This window comes from Triturus cristatus, chromosome 5_1, assembly GCF_964204655.1.
Source record: "Triturus cristatus chromosome 5_1, aTriCri1.1, whole genome shotgun sequence".
Taxonomy (NCBI): domain Eukaryota; kingdom Metazoa; phylum Chordata; class Amphibia; order Caudata; family Salamandridae; genus Triturus; species Triturus cristatus.
In genome coordinates this window covers 96,627,236-96,633,691 of record NC_140587.1, presented here as the reverse complement: position 1 = coordinate 96,633,691, position 6,456 = coordinate 96,627,236, and the positions used below count along the sequence as shown (strand labels likewise).

General features: G+C 44.9%; 1 pseudogene; it reads right to left on the bottom strand.

Annotated features, from left to right (window-relative positions):
* Window positions 1-254: 254 nt before the first annotated feature.
* LOC146830306 (uncharacterized) lies at window positions 255-1,493 on the bottom strand (annotated as a pseudogene).
* Window positions 1,494-6,456: the final 4,963 nt, after the last annotated feature.

Sequence of the window (6,456 nt, the reverse complement as noted above, 5' to 3'; positions counted from 1 at the left end):
CTACATTACTAAACTCTTAAGCTAATTGCAAGGTGCAGCTGGTCTTTTAAAACCGTGACTTGTGCCCAAACTACATCCTCTGACCGTATCTCAGGGTGGGTAACTGCATAAGCCCTTCCAAAATATGATACAGGGTGATTCCCAGAAGTATGGATGCAGCAATGTCTTAATAAAGCTGTCCTAGTGAAGCTTTCCTCCCAATCTGTATACTAGTGTGGTTTTTCTCAGGTCTGATGCCTGTAAAGAAGTGAGGATCAATTGAATCTTTTCTCATACCCACTGTGCTGGTGTGGTTCCTCCCCTGTATGGATTCTCTGATGCCTATAAAGACTTGAGCACTGACTAAAGCTTTTCATGCACTCAGTACACTGGTATGGTTTCTCCCCTGTATGGATTCTCTGATGACGAACTAGATGATACCTTCGAACAAATGTTCTCTCACACTCTGAACACTGATAAGGCTTCTCCCTAATACGGATCACCTGATGTGTGTTGAGTTCATTGTTTCGATTGAAGCTTTTCTGGCACTCTGCACATTGGTACGGTTTCTTCCTGGTATGAATCTTCTGTTTTGACTGGAGTTGAGAGAGTAGACTGAAGTTTTTGTCACACTCAGTACACTTGTGTGATTTCACCCTAGCATGAAATTTCCCATGACGTAAAAAACCTTATTTATCAATGAAGCATCTGTTGCACTCAGTACATTGGTATGGCTTCTCCCCAGTATGGACTCTGAGATGCAGTTCCAGAGATGACAGAAAAGAGAAGCTTTTCTGGCACTCTGTACACTGGTACGGTTTCTCCCCAGTATGGACCCTGAGATGCAGTTCCAGAGATGACAGTAAAGAGAACCTTTTCAGGCACTCTGGACATGGATATGGTTTTTCACCAGTATGGGTCCTCCGATGCAAATTAAGATTACCCCTCTGACTGAAGCTTTTTTCACACTCTGCACATTTGTATGGTTTTTCTCCAGTATGAATTCTACAATGCCGAGAAAGATGTCCCCTTCTGCTGAAGCTCTTCTGACACATTTCACATTGGTATGGTTTCTCCCCAGAATGGACCCTTTGATGATATAAAAATGTTTTTCGATGACTGAAGGTTTTCTGGCACTCTGTGCACTGGTATGGTTTCTCCCTAGTATGGACTCTTTGATGCTTTCTCAGATTTGACTTTTGAGTAAAGGTTTTCTGGCACTCTGTGCACTGGTATGGTTTCTCCCCAGTATGAACTCTTTGATGCTTCCTCAGATCGGACTTTTGAGCAAAGTTTTTCTGGCACTCTGTGCACTGGTACAGTTTCTCCCCAGTATGGATTGTTTGATGAATCTCCAGACCTGACTTTCGAGTGAAGCTTTTCCCACACTCTGTACACTGGTACGGTCTCTCCAGGGGCTGGATCCTTTGGTGCGTCAATATATTTGAACTTTGAGTAAAACTCTCCTTGCAATCCATACGAGTTTCGCCCCAGTAAAGATGTTTTAGTATAACAAAGCATTCATCGGTAATTAATTTTCTCTCACACTGGTAAAAGTATTTAAAGCTAATTTCTAACATGTAAACTAATTCAAGCTGGTGGTACAGATTAACTGGCACTCTGTGCAGTGAGAGGAGATTACCCTACAATAGACCTGATGTGTTTACAGATCTGATCTTCAAGTGTTTACTCACACTCCTTGCTGTGGTACGATTCTTTTTATTTCTGTTGCTGTGGATGGTGTGCTGCAGCGTTCGCGCATCATATCGTACAGCATGTCTGTTCATCAGCAACCTTTCAGACTATGAAACAGAAGAACAACAATTGCAAATGTATGGTTAAAAGGGGTCTGGTGTTCACTTATGCACACAAATATTCATGTCTACAATTTCTTTAAAAGAGTTTATAAGTATGTATATCTGTATTGTTCGGGAATGCAGAGACCCTTGTTACTTTTCACCTCCTAGTATGGAATGAGATGAGTGCGATATGTATACTCTGTTGACGTACTAGGTCCAGCCCACATGAAAAAATATGTGATTCTGCGGCCACAGCGTTTTTGGCATAAATATGGATTTGCCGCATTTGCCACATAATCCATCACATTCTGCATAATTTGCTGAAAGACATTTTTTGTAGCTCAAACAGATCAAAAGTTGCAAAAAAAATGCAGTGCAGCAGAAGGCACTTTGTAAAGGTTGACTTTCACCTTTCAGTTACTTACTGCTGTATTTGGGTGTTAAACTAGTACTAATGAGTAAGGTGAAACTTTGTCCAGTGTTAACATGTAAAAATAACAAAACAGTGAACTGATACTATAAAAAAATGTGAAGGATTATGCCGCACAATTTGCATTTTCTTGCCACATAATTTAGTAAACTCTGCTCAATAATTTGGTTCTTCTTTTCCACATAATTCCAATGGCCCTGACTATGTCATACATGGAAAATGCAAATTATGGCTTTTCTAAAAAAAAAAAAAATTCAAGGTCACTGTTTCAGCTTAGTTTGTCCAAGTTTTTTATCCCATTTTCATGTATATGACTAGGAGACAATAGTTGACTTGGGCCAAGTGAGAACAGGACACGAGGTGAGGGTACCCTTTATATGATGGAGCTGCGAGTCCTCATGGCTCGCTTCACCTTTTAATTTTAAAATATTTCATTGATTTCATTCATGCAGAAATTGTCATCGTGGGGACATTAAAGGGCAGAACTGTATTTAGGTATCATTTTCTTGTAAGCAAGGGGCTTAAATCACAATTACATTTAAACCTGAACTTATTATTATTATTATTATTATTATTATTATTACATAAGCTAAAACTGTTTTTTAAAAGATCAAACTACCAACTGTACACTGTGAGAACGTGCCATCTTTCTTGCATGGTATGCCCCCACTTTTTGCTGAATTGCTGATGTACTTTGAGTGTGCCCTGGGCTCCTGCCAATAAGGTACCCAGGGCCTGTGTTCCTTCCCTAAAACTGCATGACAGCCTAAACCCAATTGGCATCTGGTAAATGGTACCATAGGTACCCAGGGCACTATGACCAGAGAAGGCCCCTAAGGGCTGCAGCACTTATTGTGCCACCCTTAGAGGTCCTGTACCCTTACACACACACACACAGTGCCTTTGCAGGCTGAGTGTCTGGGTGCAGAACTAAACAGAGTCGACAGGGCACACATTCCTGTGTGCCCTGCCCACAGCACACACTGCCCTGGCATACATCAGCCACCCCTCTAGCTGGGTGCCCTATGCCAGTGGTGTGGGCACAGGTGCATGAGCCCTGTGCCCCTACAGTACCCAGGTACATTCCTGGGCACTGTAAGTGCAGTGCTGCCATTTAAGAGTATATGGTGCTGGGAGATCGTCAACACGAACTCCACAGCACCATGATGACTGTACTGAAGACTGAGAAGTTTGGTATCAAACTTCGTAGCACATTAAACCCGCACTAATGCCAGTGTGAGATTTAATGTACAATGCACGACAGAGGGCATCTTAGAGATGCCCCCTGAACCTAACCTACAATCCACGTCTGGTCTGAGGGGCTGCCTAGGCTGCCAAACAGCAGACATGTTGCTGGACCCCTGGGTAGAGAGCCATCCGCTCTCCTGGGCTAGCAACAATGCACATCCTGGGTGAGGTGCTAGGTCTCTTCCCCCAGGACGGGCAGGGGAAGCTTCAAAGGCATTCCGCCTTTGTGAGCTTCTCCAGGCCACTTGCTGTACTCAGCCACTGGTCCCTACCGGTTCTGACCCCCACTCTGGCGGGAAGACTGGCCGGAAACCCCACGGAAGGAAAGGGGGTGTGCCAGACTCTGCCAACCCCACCCCACCCCTCAGGTGGGGAGGTGAGGTGAAGCACATCTCCAGGCTCTCGCCATCTTGAAGATGGGAAGCCCTGCCCAATCAGGACTAGGCTACTGCCCCCCTCCCACAGGAGAGTGGCAGGATAGGGGGTGTACCCACCCCAGGGCAGGGACCCATTGGTCCCTGCCCTTTACCTACCTGTAACACCCCTAAATCTAGTATTTAGGGACCCCCTGAACCTTCTTTCCTTAGTTCCAGATTCCGAAACAGCAAAGAAAATCAAGAAGCAAGAAGACCCGCAGTGCAGCTGCTAACAAGAGGAAGACACCAACTGCTTTGGCCCCAGACCTACCGGCCTGTCAACCCTCAAACCTGCTCCTGCTCAATCCCGGCACCTCCCGTGGCCAGCAACCTCACAAACCCCGGAGGACCTGACTACTTTGTGACTCTGAGCAACTGGGACTCCCACGAGCAGTGGTACTGCTCAAAGCAAGTAACTGACCCCTGGCATCAGCCAAGAACCGCAAACCCTGCACACTCTGCATCCACCAAGCCTGGCCTGTACCGGAGTGGACCAAGACCACGAGGACGTCCCCCCGGCGACTGTGACCCCGAATCTAGCAACCAAGGACCCACCTAGACGCTCCTGACGACGCCTGCAGCCTCACAACCGTGACCAACAGAGGGTAAGATTTCCTGACGCCAAAAGGCGCCCTGCGGCCCCCTGTGCCCAACTCTTGGGTGCCTACCTTTGCCTCATCTACCCAACTTACCTCTTGAAGTGGTGGTCGCACCTGAAGCATCTTCGTCCCCGAGCTTGCAGCCTTTGTTCGTCCTTGAGCTTCTCCATTGCAATCCATTGAGCGCCCGAAGGCTCAAAAGCACCCTGCACCCAGCCGCCCGAGTGCCCCTGGCCGTGCACCCTCTACTCTAAACTACTTCCCCATTTGCCCTGAGCAAGTGACCAGGAGCCCAGCTCCCACAGCCGCGTGGCCTGCTTACCAGCAGCCACCAACCAAGGGCCCCCTGCCTTCCATAGGATAAAATTGGGTCTAACTCACTCTGCATCCGGCTGCCCCTGTGCCGCTGAGGGTGTAACAACTGTACTTACCTAACCCTGGGAGACCTCTGAGTCTATGCCTAGAACCTCAGCTCTTACAATCGAGTACTTACCCAAGAGCCGATAACTCATTTTCCTTCCATAGGGTAACATTGACTGGTTTCACTTGGAAATTTCTTCAAAGTGTGGAGTTTCTAAACTTTCAAATATTCACCTAAAATCAACCGAGTAACGAAAACGGAAATACTCACCTGCTATTAGGAAATATCCTAGAGCTGGATCTTGGTGCCCAGCACTGACCCTGAAAAGTAATTACAACCGTACTTACCACTAACTCAATATTCTCCCATAGGAAACCACTGACTGTTTTTCTGTGAAATGTCTTCTAAGTGTCGATTTTTGCAAACTACAAATATTCGTTAAAAATCGTACCAACTGTGAAAACATAATTACTTACCTGTTTTAGATAGATGTCCCAGTACTGAGCCTAGGAGCCCAGCACTGGATTACAAAAGTAACGAAAACATACTTTACCCGTAACTTGAATTTTCTTTCATAGAAAACCATTGACTGTTTTTCTGTGAAATTTCTTCTGTCGATTTTGCAAACTTATAAATATTCGTTCAAAATCGCCTGTATAACTTAAACGCAGTCTCTCAAGTGAATTTCCTCCCATAGGATAACATTGGTGATTTCACTAGAAAAAGTTTCTAAGTGTCAACTTTTAAAATACCAAAATATTGCTTAACCCCTTCAGCGCTGCGCGGATTCCCCCGCGGTGCTGAAGGGTTCGAGCGCGGGCGGGGCCATGACGGAACGGTTCCGTCATGAGCACAGCTCAACCGATGCTCATGACGGAATCGTTCCGTCATGAGCATGGAAGGGGTTAAAAATCACAACAGTAACTAAAACGTATTTACTCACCTGTTTCAAGGAACTGTCCCAGGACTGAATCTAGGATCCAGTCCTGGAGTTAGAAAAGTAATCCTAAAAGTAATCACTTGCATTTACTTAGAATTTACCATTGAGCTCAATGTATAATTGTGTTTGAACTGTGTTGCCAATTGCAACAAACTGTACCTATTGCATTCAAGAGACTATTGCCTATTGAAAAGTATTTAACTAAAGCATCTCATTCTGAGAAAGTGTATTTTGATACCTATTGTTGGCTCTAAAATAAAACAACCATATATTTTTATATATAAACCATTGGCCTAGAGTTCAGTTCTTGAGTGTGAGAGGCCATTTGCTGATTGAGTGTGTACAACAAATGCTTTACACTGTCCTCTGATACTGCCTTACTGCTCGACTAAGCTACCACTTTAGAGAGTAAGGCTATATCTAACTTTAGCCTCTGCCAAACCTCTGGGGACTGTGGACTCTGTGCACACTGTACCTATTTGGGAACAGTATATACAGAGCCACTTTCCTACATACACATCTTAAAACATTTACTCCCCTCACTCCCTAATCGTGGGCCCATATTAGTCTATCAGGATTAGCATGAGAAAACATTTAATAACCTATTCGATCAATTCTCAGGGGATTGACCCGTGCATACTCACTTTACATATACACTCAATTAGCATCTATTCTGTTTTGTAT